The sequence below is a fragment of the Rhineura floridana genome, chromosome 5 (genome assembly GCF_030035675.1).
Source record: "Rhineura floridana isolate rRhiFlo1 chromosome 5, rRhiFlo1.hap2, whole genome shotgun sequence".
NCBI lineage: Eukaryota > Metazoa > Chordata > Lepidosauria > Squamata > Rhineuridae > Rhineura > Rhineura floridana.
This window is the reverse complement of record NC_084484.1, coordinates 142172289-142187451: the sequence shown is the minus strand read 5'-3', so window position 1 is coordinate 142187451 and position 15163 is coordinate 142172289. Positions and strand designations below refer to the sequence as shown.

The window sequence follows — 15163 nt, the reverse complement described above, 5'->3', positions numbered from 1 at the left end:
CAGTCATTACAGATCATATTCAATTATCTCTTCATTTCAGCACACTGGGGTTGTATGTAAGGAGAAGGGGCCCTCACCACAAGAACATCTCCTTGTGCAAAAGAATGCTCTACCCCTCTCCTACCCACATGCACCCCCTAAATCTGTTCAGAGTGGACATGAGAGTGCACATGAGAAGGAGAAGAGAGGGGGAAGTCTTGATGTGGTAGTGCTAATCCTTGTGCTAGCGCAAATATTTCATTGAATACTACCCACTATTTTTAAATGTAGACATTATACACATTTAGATGTGGCTCATTGAGTCTTAAGGTATTTAGGCTGCAAACCTATACACACTTTTCCTAGGAGTAAACCCCAGTGAACTCAATGGGGCTTACTTCTGAATGTATTTGTGATTTGGTCCCTGGCCAGAGTTGTGAAGGCCCATGAAAAAAATGGAAAAAAATTAAAAACACTTTTTTCTGCATTTTTCTGAAGTCTTTATGGGGGGGTTTTCTGAAAACTAAAAAATGGGGAAAATGTTTCCCTCCCAAAGGTTTCTGATTTTGCATCCACATTTCTGTCCCCATCTAGCCCTTTCCATTTCCATTCAATGAAAAGTTCTGCGTGTATCAAATCATGCATATCTTACACCAAATGAAGTTGGCCTTCTAAATTTGTATTTTGCCATTGTAGTGAAGGAAAAGATAGATTCTTTCATCTCATTCAAAAGGTATATGAAAACATTGATTTTGAAAGTCATTTTGAATAATGGAAAGGGAAGGTTGACATACACAGAAGCAGCAAAGCGAAGAACTAGCAAGTTGCCAGAATTCGTAACTTACTGATGCTAAAAATTAGACACAAACGTTTCAACTACTATGTCATCTCATATTTCTCAGACAACATCCAATGGAACTGCTTTTTGTACGCAGAAACATCTGCACTATGGATCAGGTCCTGGTTTGATATCCTGGTTTGTTAACTAATTATGGGTTGTAAACTACCATTTCCTGTATTCACATAAGAAATGAAACTACAGCTTGTTACAAATTGTGACTAGAAGCTTCAAATTCCCTCCCTTATTCATGAAGGAGAGGGGCTGGGGCACATGCAAGCCCAAGACTTGATACGGTGAGTTATCATCTGAATGCAGGTAGGACTAAAAAATTAAGGTTGATATAGTTATGAGAATACTCAGTATAAATTTAATAAAACACATAAAAAATATACAATGAAAAGGAATATAAAAGGTGTAACATACAAAAGTCAAACAATGACAGACATGATACTATGATCTTCAAAAGTATGTAACTAAAACAATATACATCATGAAGAATGTATCTGATGTGTACAAATTTTGTTCAGATGGTCCGTTTCTTTTATGAAGAAAAGAGAAATATGTTTTTTGTTAAAAAAGTCCAGCCAGACGCGTTTCGACAGATGTCTTTTTCAATGGCCTGAAGTTAAACAAATACATAATACAATGTATTTTTATATCTTTTTTATAAAAATATGAAATGTTTTTTTAAAAGATGTAAATATAATATAAAATATACATACTACTGATTTGACTTTCAACAGAAATTGAATATAATGCAATAACCAAAGGAATTGCTAATATGACTTCAACAAAAATACGATATCCAAAGAAATCTGTAAAATATATACACATATCAAAAATGAACAGAGGCAAGAGTACAAAATTATCAAACAATAAAGATACATAAGAAGAAAAATACTATTTTTTAACAAAAAACTCACATGACATTCACTTCTTTAAACACTGTAGCTTGGTACTAGTCTTCATGAAAAAGTTAACTGAGCCAATGCTCTTTTAGTACAAAATTAGGGCCCAAAAGCTGTGAGGCTTTTGTAAATTAGTGAACTTCAAAACATCTGTGTTATGTATTCTTAAAGGTATATAACACTGAGTGATACTGCAAACTAAACTAACTGAAAAGAACCAAAAAAGTGCTGGATATGTTGCACTCAACAAATATATTGCTACTTAGCAACTAAGTCAGAAGAATATATTGCTTTTTGACATAATATATATATAATTTTATAAAATTTTATAAAAATACATTGTATTATGTATTTGTTTAACTTCAGGCCATTGAAAAAGACATCTGTCGAAACGCGTCTGGCTGGACTTTTTAAACAAAAAACATATTTCTCTTTTCTTCATAAAAGAAACGGACCATCTGAACAAAATTTGTACACATCAGATACATTCTTCATGATGTATATTGTTTTAGTTACATACTTTTGAAGATCATAGTATCATGTCTGTCATTGTTTGACTTTTGTATGTTACACCTTTTATATTCCTTTTCATTGTATATTTTTTATGTGTTTTATTAAATTTATATTGAGTATTCTCATAACTATATCAACCTTAATTTTTTAGTCCTACCTCCAGTATCTGTTAAGGTTCCATTAGACTTGTCTTGATCCCATCATCTGAATGCAGCCAATGTGAGCTATGCAAAGTTATTAACACAGAGGGAGGAGTTCAAACTTAGTTGAGAGAGCAGCTCATACTGTACAGAGAAGATTTCTTGTGTGTCCCCAGCCTCATTCTTGAAATAACATGCTGCTTCACTTCCATATGGATTGCCTTCAAGTCGATTCCGACTTATGGCGACCCTATGAATAGGGTTTTCATGGTAAGTGAGATTCAGAGGTGGCTTCCCATTGTCTTCCTCTGAGGCTGAGAGCAGTGACTGGCCCAAGGTCACCCAGTGAGGTTCATGTCTGTGTGGGGATTTGAACCTTGGTCTCTCAGGTCGTAGTCCAACACTCTAACCATTACACCACACTGGCTCTCTTCACTTCCATAAGAACTGACTTATTGGATCTGACCATCTCATTCACCATTGTTTTTCCAGCAGAAGACAGTGACGAGTGAGAGCGCAGTAGAGTAATGCTAGTTGGTTGCAGGCAATGCATTGATCAACTTTAGAATGCTCCTTCCCCTTCCCTGCCCCATGTCTGTGCATCTCTTTTTGTACATCTTTTACACAAAAATAATTTCCATTGTTTCACAATGTCCTATCACTGGACACTCACTGACCACTGGCTTTGCACATGCATTCGATGGCTTACCTCTATTCCACTGTGCGTGTGTGTTTTACACAGGAGCAGGTGACAATTGTAGTAGTACCACTGCTCAGTGGTAGAGAACATACTTTGCCTATAAAAGGTCCCAGGCTCTATCCTTGCCATCTCAGTCCAGATATGCATTATATGATCTGGACCTAAATAAAAAAAATAGGGAATATAGGAGAGTTTCTAGCTCAGTGCCATCTACATTGACTGGCAAAGGTTCTGTAGTCTCAGGTCCCAGGCTATGGTCTGAAGGCACGTAAGGCCAGCTCCCTGCTGAAGCTAAGCAGGGTCAGGTCTGGTCAATGCTGGATGGGAGACTGCCTGGGAACCATATGTAAGCCACCTTGGGTTTCTACCATGAAAAGACAGGTGGAGTATAAATGTAATAAATAATAATAGTCTCAGGTTTCAGATAGGAGTTTTGCCAGCCTGACTTGAAGATGTCAGGGAAATTCACAACATAATGCTCTCATGTCAAACAGTGAGTTTTACTTCACAATACTGCTGGGGAGTATGTAGGAAATTTGCCACAGGGCTGCCAGTCAGTGGTGAAAGTTAACATACAGACCAGGTGAATACTGGGCCAAGTTCAAGATTCTAGTTTTGGTGTACAAAGCCCTATACAGCTTGGGAACAGGATACCTGAAAGACTGTCTTATCCCTTATATACCCAGTCGATCACTGCACTCTGCAGGTGAGGGCCTCCTACAGATACCATCTTATCATGAGGTCTATTCCGTAATCCGTAAGTGGATGGATGGGAGAGAATAGGCTGAAGCTGAACCCCGACAAGACTGAGGTATTACTTGTGGGAGATAAAAGGAAGTTAGGAATTACTGACCTGATGCTTGATGGGGTAAGTTTACCCCTGAAGGACCAGGTCCGCAGTCTTGGGGTCATACTTGACTCCCAGCTGTCCATGGAGGCTCAGATTACAGCAGTGAGCCGGGCAGCTTGGTATCAATTACATCTGATACGGAGACTGCGTCCCTATCTTCCTGTTCACCTGCTCCCTCAGGTGATACATGCCCTGGTCTCCTCTCGCTTAGACTACTGCAATGCGCTCTACGTGGGGTTACCCTTGAAAACGGTCCGGAAATTACAGCTGGTACAGAACGCGGCGGCACGCTTGATTACGCATAGCCGTCGCTGGGATCATATCACCCCAGTGTTATTAGATCTTCACTGGCTACCAGTTGTCTACCGGGCCCAATTCAAGGTGTTGGTGTTGACCTTTAAAACCCTATACGGTTTCGGCCCAGTATATCTGAAGGAACGCCTACAGAATCACCGATTGTGCCGCCTGACGAGATCAGCCTCGCAAGACCTTCTCTCGGTACCACCGGTGAGAACAGCTAGGCTGGTACGGACCAGAGAGAGGGCATTCTCTGCTGTGGCCCCCACCCTCTGGAACTCTCTCCCTTTCGATCTCAGACATGCTCCCTCCCTGTCCAGCTATCGCCGAGCCTTGAAGACCTGGCTGTTCAGGCAGGCCTACAAGATTGGGACAGATTAACTTACGTTACAATTGATTTAATGAATGGTTTTTTAGCTTAAAATTTGATTATGTTGATCTATATGTATTGTTTTTATTCTTGTTGTTCGTCGCCTAGAGTGTCCCTAACCCGGACAGATAGGCGGCTGAAAAATAAAATTTATTTATTATTATTATTATTCCGATCAACATAGGAAGTGGACCTTTAGTGTTGTGGAACCAACACTATGGAATTCCGTCCCCTTCAATATTAGACAGGCACTGTCTGTTATCTTTTTGGCGCCTACTACAGACCTTCCTCTTTCAACAACCTTTTAAGTAGAGACCTTATCCCTGTCTGTGTCAGTGCTGGAATTGCTTTTTAAGATGTTTTTAAAGTTGTTTTTTAATGATGTTTTTAAGACATTTTATTTTAATATGTTTTAACATCTTTTTTAAAGATGTTTTAAAGTATTTTCAGTGTTTTTGTTTGTCCTTCTGGGAGGAAGGGCGGGATATAATTAAATAATAATAATAATAATTTAACAAATAAATAAACTTTTATTGTGGAAAGAGTTGGTTAGATCTAACCATTATTCATGATATTTGGGGGGAGACGTAAGAACTGCACAAATGTATAATAATTAATAATAACCCAAAGAGTTCCAGTTAGCAGCATGTAGGAAAGAATCTTTGTTGTGTAATTCTGGCACAATATTCCCACTATGATCACTCTAGAGATGAATGGACTACATTTATTTTATCTCAAGTTGGATTTTTCACACATAATTTTATTCAAATACGTTAAAAACATTTTTGGGGCAACTGGGGTAAAAGTCAACTAATGAATTTGACATCATCTCTCTTGCCAGCTCCCTTCCACCTTTTACTTTTGGGGGTGGAGGCTTTCATAAAGAAAGACTTGAAAGAGGGAAGGAATTAGGAGAGAGAAGAAGCAGGAGTTAGCTGGTGGGGGATTACTAACTATTAGAGATTACAATGTTCTCTCTGTACCACTATTGGCTAAAAACATAAACCAGTTGCAGAACTACGACCTACTCAAGACTGTCAGCTGATCAGCCAAAGGTCCAATTCCAACATTCACAATCCTCTTGTGCATAAGTATAACTTCAGTTTTCAGATGGAAGTCGCTTGTTTTATATCCACACTTGTGAAAATCACACCGTACACCAAAATATATCACATCTGGTAGAAGACTTGAAAGCAAGCTTTCTCTTTGAGGTGATAAGTTTTGACCTGGGGCACAATTTCCATGTAGATGTGGTTTCAAACAAAGGGTTCCCTATGCGAAAATTGAGGGGGTGCAGTCCTCTGAGAAGCCTATACCAGCGCAGACACTGATTGTTTGAACCTCCCACTGTCAAAGCATAATACAGTACTGACACACCGCCAACTCATACAAGCATAAAGTCTCTTCCTATAGAAGGTTCCTAATCACACTGGCTTCTATCACATGGCAAACAATGGCAGTTCTTCAAGTAAGATGGGGGCTGTACCTAGCCAGTTTTGAATTTAATCATATTCAATTCTTAAATAACTCTGCCCATTTTTCCTAGCAAATCTTATGCCTAGAACTCCCTCCACCTAGAACACCTGCATGGCACCATCTTTCTTTCTAAACTATGGTTCAGTGTTATGTGCATGAGTCTAAGGTTCGCACACTTCTCCTCTCTGAATGGCAGTGAGAACACTGGAAGCTTTTGTTCTGCTTTTAAACTAACCAGAGTTCTGCATTATGTTCAAACTTGGGAAAATTGGTTAGCTCAAACAAGCCAGGATCAAACTGTAGCTTGAGTTTCTGGATAGTTCACTAGCTATAGCTTAAAAGAACCAGATTTCCCCAAGTTCAGACATAACGGAGAACTTTGGTTTCTTTAAAAGAAGCAGATGCTTCTGCTCTCCGCCTTGCAGTCACACCAAAGGAGTGGAGGGGAAGCATGGGATCCTGACCATGCTTAATGCAGGGATAACCAACTACAACTGCTGGACTACAATTCCCATCAGCTGAAGCCCAAATGGCCAATGGGTCAAGCATAATAGTAGCTGTAGTCCAACAACATCTGGAGGGCATCATATTGGTTACACCTGCATTAGTGTTATGGTGAACAGCTAGTAGTCATCATGGCTATATTATATCCAGTATTCAGAGCCCATGTGCCTCTGAATACTAGTTACTGGGGATTATGTGTGGTATAGTGCTACTACGCTCATGCCCTGCTTCTCAGCTTCCCATAGGCATCTCATTGGTCTATGAAAGAACAGAATGTTGGACTAGATATGCCTTTGGTATGATCCAGTAGGGCTCTTCTCCTGTTCTTATGTTATGTCTGAACCAATGCGCTATCTATTTTCAAATCAATACCCTTTATTTGGATCCTTTACCTTACTTTCTCAATCTTTGTCCCCAGCCATAACAAAGCTGAAGTATGTATAACCGCATCTACTCACAACTATCCCTTTGCCTCTTCCTTCCTTCTCTGCACCCTTTTTGAAATTTTGACATTTGTTAGGTAACTACATCTTGAAAACCCTGGAGGATCAACTCCTACCCTTGCAAAACAAAACAAAAACCCACAGGATTTACCACAGCATTTATTTACCATGACATATTATCAGAATGATCACCAGTAAATGCCACATTGATTATATTATTGTATTGAAAACTGTAAATTTATTATACTATTTAACATCTATGTAACACTTTAGAACATTCAAAGAACAATTTGCTGAATAACCACTTGCAGTAACACTTTATCAAAGTACATAGTCATATGAAGGCTATCACCTTTGGTGATGTAGGTGTTTGTTGATGGAAGCTCCATGAGCTCAAATGTTCTCATTAAATTTCTATACTACTATTTGGCAAAAGTGGTTTACAAAATTAAGAAATAAAACAATGAGGAAAACCCATCAAAATTTATGCAGGCATGATCAACAGTTTTCTAACATGAAAGGTTAGATTAATGCTTTTGGAATAGTTTTCACCGGCCTACTGCGAGCCAGCAATTAGAATGAAAGATGAAACATCTTAAGCTGAAAGTTCCAACTTTGGTGCCACCACTAAGAAAACTCAGGTGTGGGGAACTTGTCATCTTCCAGATGTGTTGGACTCCAATGTCCATCACCCCAGTTAACATGGCCAATGGTCAGCGATGATGCAAATTGTAGTTGAGCAACATCTGGAGGACTGCAGGTTCCCCACCCATAGTCCATAATCAAAGGGTAATGTGGTCAAAACCAACACCCATACCAAGAAAGCTCACGTTTAGCAATGTCCATCACAGTGACCTCATTCGGACCTAACATTAAACATGTATTTGTATTTATACTATGAATGTATTGAATATATTTATGCCATGGACTTCTGAGTGTCCCCTCAGAACATGCACATGTGCTGGCTGGGGCTAATGGGAGTTGTAGTCAAAATCATCTAGAGGGCACCAAGTTGATGAAGGCTAATGAAGGTAAGCAGAAACAGACAATACTTGTTAGGATTAACATCTATTGCACTTCTAGTATGTTTAAATATTTTTATTGCATATCTGTATCTACATTGCACTGATATGTCTAAAAAGTTCCATTCTCCAACTTTATGATATCCAGGGACATGGAAAAGATTGATAAGATGACCCTCAGAGATCTGATTAGCCTGTAAAATGAGTATCAAGAAAGGCTATTCAGAATGAAGAACCAAACAAATTTAATGAAAAAGTTCACAAGGTGTTGTTTCCCTTTTGTTTGTTATTCCATTTTTGTCTGTTTATTATTACAATAAAACCTTTCCAAAAAAAGTTTATAAGCTGAACTCACCAACTCTGGAGACTTCCAGATGCACGCAATACTGACTTACCATGTCCCCTACTAAAGCCAGTGGTACAACTCTCTCATCACCTTCACTGTGAGCCAAAACAGGCCAATGTAATGTGCATTTCCAAGTCCAGCCCCCTATTCCAACAGTAGTTCCAGTGTCCTACACCTTTCCATATAGCTATTACAGGCATAACTTTCAGCTATTCACCACAAGCCAGTCCTTTAGCTATAAAAAAGGTAGAGAGTGTTTTAAGTATATGGGTTATGCGTCTTTCTTCTGCCAGCCTATATAAGAGAGTGTTTTGGTTACTCCTTTCTGAGAATGAAATATGATTGTAAATCAATCAGAAAACTGACTCAGCCTCTTAATATAACCTATGTTTTCAGCATTCCAATACTACTATCCTTTCTTTACCAACAGAAGCAACCAATTTAACTACTTCTCTTTCACATGATTGTGGTTGTAGCTTTTTATTATTGCAAGTTGTGATGAATACTATAATGATTTGCACTCATGAGTTAGATATATGCTATCACAAGTTTGTGGGTAGGAAAGAATCACAGGAGGAGTCAGAACGTATACCGCTCCAACCTCAAACTCCCAACTGTCTATCCCTTTCTTATACAATCTCTGGAAGAAAGAGCTGGGGTCTGTTTTAAACTGCCTCATGCTCACATTGTGGACCTTCATTAGTTCTCTGCAGTGGAACCACTGGACTGGAAACAAACTACAAACTGAAGACTAAAAAGTACATGATAAATGCTAAATCCTACACTATTCAGTTAGTGCAGAATTAATAGGAGCTGAAACTACATTTCTAAGTAGCAAAACTGTTAACATGACATTACAGTGGGGTCTGGGAAGGACGGTTATTAAGTATGGTTTTGGGGTGAGGGGGATTAGGATGAAAGGGCAGACAAAAATTATAACATTCACTAGTGCAAAACTATTTAGGGTGGTATTCTCTATAGGCCAGCTCCCTTAGAAAGAGTTGTATCTCTGAGCTTTATTCATCAAGCATGTTCATTCTCAGCAACAGATGTTGGGCCAATAAAAAGTTTATTTTGTGACTCTCATTCTTTCAGACCAACAAGATAGTGATGTCCCAAAGATCAGCTCTAAATCAGAAACACACCCACACCCACCTCATTGAAAAGACCATAAGACTAAAACTAGCTGGAGAAATGCTGAAATATTAAAACAATGGATAGGTTTTGCACTATGAACCCAAACAGAACATGTGGTGTATTGGTAGAGGAAAGCTGCTGCGTTCCATTACACAAGCTGACAGACAAGGTCAACCCATGCCTAAATAGGAGAAATCTCCTTGATAACTGTCCTAAAATCTTAGTCCTCATTAGAAATAGCCACACATAACTTAAATTCTGTTCTTTAGCCTGGACATATACGTCTTTCCAAAGGTTTCATTACAAAAGTGGTTGGAAAGCCTTAACAGCCAAACAGAGGTGGTGAACTGCACTTGATTCCCAGCTATGTAAATCAGTTCTGTAAACCCATGTAAATAGCAGCTTATTTTTCCTTTGCTTAAAAAATCAATAATAAAAGATAATGCCTAATCCCCAAATACCCATAAGGAGTTTGCATTCTTAAAAACAGTGGTAATGGAATCAGAAGAAAGAATACAAGGAACTCTAAGCGAAGCTTTTTTAAATTATATTTTTCATAGAAGAATTCACAGAAAAATCCCAGTTCACCTAGAACTTCTACAAGTTTAACATAAAGACAATATCAATATAGCTTTGTTCACTGACGTGCAATCTTTGAAGAACATATAATTTTCAAAAAACTAATATGCCTGTAACTGTTTTCAAAAAATTGAAGTATTTCTGGAATGGGGGCTCTTACAAGTATTTCTCAAGAACACCAAGGCCACAGTCTAGCCAAAGTTAAGCACCTTTTTGACCTACTGAAATCAAATGGACAATTAAACAGGTGCTGGAATCTCTCCCACTGAAATCCCTAAATTTTAAGAGGGCTTAGCGGCAGCTGGATTCCGCCCAAGATGTTTACATAAGTTTTGCTACTTGACAATTTCCCCCACTTTATTAGCAAGTGTTAGATATCCTTTTGACAAGCTGAACTAGGATGCTCCCACAATAACTTTTACTTCTCAGTTGTGTTAAGCAAAACTCTGACAAAATCTTGCAACTAAAACAAGGCATCTTGGTATGTTATAAAATCCTCTAAGATGCTCTTCTACTCAAGAGAAGAAAGCTGCGACTTCCAATTTCTGTTTTATTTAAACATGATTCAACAAAAGGTGGACAAAAATAAGTAGTTCCACAAGCAAATGTAGACAACAAACTTGTTTACCCTGAGCAAATCCATTCATGCATTCTCTATGCCACAGCAGCCCTTGTGCATAGTCACAAGCAAAGATGCTGCTGGTCTCCATGCTCTCTCCCCCATCTCTGCAAATTTCTAAAATATATAATTATATCCTATTGACACTGGCTTGCTATGAGGCATTTCCTAGATTGCCTTTTCTACCTGACCCAGATAAGAAAAAGGGCTTTTTGTTTTTTTTAAATGCAATTTCTGGGGTAGTTTTGGCAACTATTAGATGTGCAGAGCAAATGCAAGGCCCTCCATTACTGCCAAGATGCTGGCGAAAAAAGTGAAACAACCAGCCTACAAATCCCACCTGCCCAGTGGAAAACAAACCACCACAGAGAAAGTTAAGAACCGTTGGAAAATTATGCTTTCTTATAAACTATCAAATTCATCTTATAAACTCGTCTTTTAAAAGCTGCCAACCAAACATCCCGGTTCTGTCCTCCCAAATTTCCAACACCACAAATCACTGTTACACAGTTAATTTTACTCCTCAGTTATTGTTTTTTAAAATCAAATTGAGGGGTTGTTTTGTTATTGCTGCTACTGTTTCACTCACCCCAGATCTCTAACGATGCTGAAGAGAGACAGTTTATGAACGAAAGCAAAAGAAGGGGATTTAAAAAACAGCAACAAAGAGCCTAAAATCCCAAGGCTGGGAAGATTCCAGGCCGGACAGATCTGCAAGACACTCACCAAAATAAAGCTGAAGTTGAGGATCTGGATGGAGAAGGTTTAAGAGAGGAAGAGAAGCTGTTGTACTTGGAAGTTGGCTGTTTTTAGGAAGAGTCTACAGCTTTCCTATAAAGCTCAGCGGAACAGGAAGGAGAAATTATAAGAGAGGGGAAAGGCGCTGGAATCGAGACAGCCATATGGAAGAAGGTTTTTTGGATGACTGAACTCCCAAACAATTCCCTTCTTTTTGCTAACCCGGCTCCGAAACCGCCCATTCCCCTCCCCTTTCGGAGGAGGGGAAAAGGAGCCGAAGAAGTGGAAAGAGAGAAATGGAACGCCCTAAAAAAGAAAGTAACGAAACAGTAACATTCTCCCCAAAAATAAGTCAGGAGCATGAGCTGAGATCCCCCTCTTCCACCTGATATTTAAAGGAGGGAAGACGTTGTTTAAGAGGATCACATATAAAGTCTCCCTCCTCTGCCAATCCGAGAGAAGCGGAAGCTGGGAAAGTTGGAATGAAAAATTTGGCAAATAAAGGAGGAGGGTCTCTCTCCGCTCCCCCCTTCTGCAGTTGGTATGTGGCAGTCCTCAGTCAAAGCAACTGATCCCTATTCATCTGCACTGGGTGGGGAGGGGGTGTAAAGCGACGATTGGGAGTTGGGAGCGGGGTTTCACTATTGCGCGGCACACTGATCACAGCAGGATGTATACGCAGGAAAGCGGAGATGGCAGATCATTTGGAACAGTCTGCTTCGCTGACGAAAAAGAAATGCGGTTGTCTAGATGCGTCTCCTGCTAAACAGTTGCCTGCTTTCTATCGCTTTTTCTTTTCAGCCGGATTCGATGCATGTGTCCTGGAAAGTCAGACCACTACGTTCAACAGGACTTACTCTATGGAAGTGAGCGTAGGATTAGATCGCCCGTTGGATCGCTTTCCTTTGCTGCACATCAAAAATCTATGCTGAGGTGGTACAACGAGAATATTGCAACATATTCTAGATTAGAACAAAACTAATTCATAATGTATATAGTCTAAAACTGAAGGCCATCCCGTCTTCCCCATGGCTTCTAAGTTACTTGTTTATACATTTTAAATAAAATGCTATGGTTATAGCATATTACATTCACTAGATCATCTGAAAGGGGCTTCCAAACATGTATTATGTGGCAGGCATGGTAAGTCACCATTTCTGCTTGTAGCAAACTGTTGCATGGCTTCTGCAAGGGAAAGTCCTGTCTCAGTAACCTATTAGAATTCTTTGAGAGTGTCAACAAGCATATAGATAGAGGTGATCCAGTGGACATAGTGTACTTAGACTTTCAAAAAGTGTTTGACAAGGTACCTCACCGAAGACTTCTAAGGAAGCTTAGCAGTCATGGAATAAGAGGAGAGGTCCTCTTGTGGATAAGAAATTGGTTAAGAAGCAGAAAGCAGAGAGTAGGAATCAACGGACAGTTCTCCCAATGGAGGGCTGTAGAAAGTGGAGTCCCTCAAGGATCGGTATTGGGACCTGTACTTTTCAACTTGTTCATTAATGACCTAGAATTAGGAGTGAGCAGTGAAGTGGCCAAGTTTGCTGATGACACTAAATTGTTCAGGGTTGTTAAAACAAAAAGGGATTGCGAAGAGCTCCAAAAAGACCTCTCCAAACTGAGTGAATGGGCGGAAAAATGGCAAATGCAATTCAATATAAACAAGTGTAAAATTATGCATATTGGAGCAAAAAATCTGAATTTCACATATACGCTCATGGGGTCTGAACTGGCGGTGACCGACCAGGAGAGACACCACGGGGTTGTAGTGGACAGCACGATGAAAATGTCGACCCAGTGTGCGGCAGCTGTGAAAAAGGCAAATTCCATGCTAGCGATAATTAGGAAAGGTATTGAAAATAAAACAGCCGATATCATAATGCCGTTGTATAAATCTATGGTGCGGCCACATTTGGAATACTGTGTACAGTTCTGGTCGCCTCATCTCAAAAAGGATATTATAGAGTTGGAAAAGGTTCAGAAGAGGGCAACCAGAATGATCAAGGGGATGGAGCGACTCCCTTACGAGGAAAGGTTGCAGCATTTGGGGCTTTTTAGTTTAGAGAAAAGGCGGGTCAGAGGAGACATGATAGAAGTGTATAAAATTATGCATGGCATTGAGAAAGTGGATAGAGAAAAGTTCTTCTCCCTCTCATAATACTAGAACTCGTGGACATTCAAAGAAGCTGAATGTTGGAAGATTCAGGACAGACAAAAGGAAGTACTTCTTTACTCAGTGCATAGTTAAACTATGGAACTTGCTCCCACAAGATGCAGTAATGGCCACCAGCTTGGATGGCTTTAAAAGAAGATTAGACAAATTCATGGAGGACAGGGCTATCAGTGGCTACTGGCCATGATGGCTGTGCTCTGCCACCCTAGTCAGAGGCAGCATGCTTCTGAAAACCAGTTGCCGGAAGCCTCAGGAGGGGAGAGTGTTCTTGCACTCGGGTCCTGCTTGTGGGCTTTCCCCAGGCACCTGGTTGGCCACTGTGAGAACAGGATGCTGGACTAGATGGGCCACTGGCCTGATCCAGCAGGCTCTTCTTATGTTCTTATGTTCCGTTAACTTGGTTGCTTTCTGCACAATACAATCTGAATAGAAAGAAAATGCAGCCCACCACACTGGGTTTTATTCAACGAAGTCCTACTCAGAGTAGACCCATTGAAATTAATGACCTTAAGTTAGTCATGCTTATAAACTTGAGTGGGTCTACTCCAAGTAGGACTAGCACCAAATACCACCCTAAGAGCAGCCATTGGAACTGGCCCTTGTCCATCATATTTTGTTCACTGACTGTAATTTTTTCTTCTGTTTGTCTTATTGCTGTAGTCAATGCTTCCCCCTTCTTTCTTCTTATTTTAAGCCGTTTAATAAATGTAAAATTTCAACAATGCACCCTTGATCTTTTTTGCTTTTAAAGTTTAATTTTAAAATATAAATTCCATTTTCAAGTTGTGAAGCTCTTTAACTCTCTTAATATTTTCTGCTTATCTTCCCCTCTTTTCCTCCCTCCTTTTGCGGACTTCCGGTCTAAGATGGAGGCAGGTAATGAAAATCTGTTTTATCTCCCCTTCGACACTCAGGGGTGTAATCAGTTTTATTAGACCATAATTAGCCCAATTACTGGCCTCTTTTTTCTTTTTGTGCCTCTGAGCAATTTTTTTTTCTTTCGAACTCACTTCTACCATAAACGGCAGTAAACGTTGGCACGTAATGACAATGAGCAATTGCGGGGGAGGAAGCCAGAGATAACGCGATACTGGCTCGAAGAGGAGGGTCCCCTTGACTACTGGATATTCTTCTGACTTCAAACCTCAATATCCTCATGGTTTTAACAAGGAAGCGATATAAAGAACTAGGCTTGTCACCTCAAACAGCTGAGGCTCCCTTATTAGGACAGCAAGCGAAGATTAAGAACATAAGAACATAAGAAGAGCCTGCTGGATCAGGCCAGTGGCCCATCTAGTCCAGCATCCTGTTCTCACAGTGGCCAACCAGGTGCCTGGGGGAAGCCCGCAAGCAGGACCCGAGTGCAAGAACACTCTCCCCTCCTGAGGCTTCCAGCAACTGGTTTTCAGAAGCATGCTGCCTCTGACTAGGGTGGCAGAGCACAGCCATCATGATTAGTAGCCATTGATAGCCCTGTCCTCCATGAATTTGTCTAATCTTCTTTTAAAGCCGTCCAAGCTGGTGGCCA

At 40.0% G+C, this 15163-nt stretch overlaps 1 protein-coding gene across 3 annotated transcripts in view; it reads right to left on the bottom strand.

Annotated features, from left to right (window-relative positions):
- BOC (BOC cell adhesion associated, oncogene regulated) overlaps positions 1-11903 on the bottom strand; it is a 93698-nt gene extending 81795 nt beyond the window's left edge. Inside the window, exon 1 of one of the 3 annotated variants that reach the window (XM_061628319.1) lies at positions 11451-11903. The gene's annotated coding sequence lies outside the window, so the exon portion shown is untranslated. Of the gene's footprint in view, positions 1-1743; positions 1822-11450 lie in introns of those variants that run through there. The other 2 variants (XM_061628316.1, XM_061628317.1) reach the window with 2 other exon arrangements.
- Positions 11904-15163: the final 3260 nt, after the last annotated feature.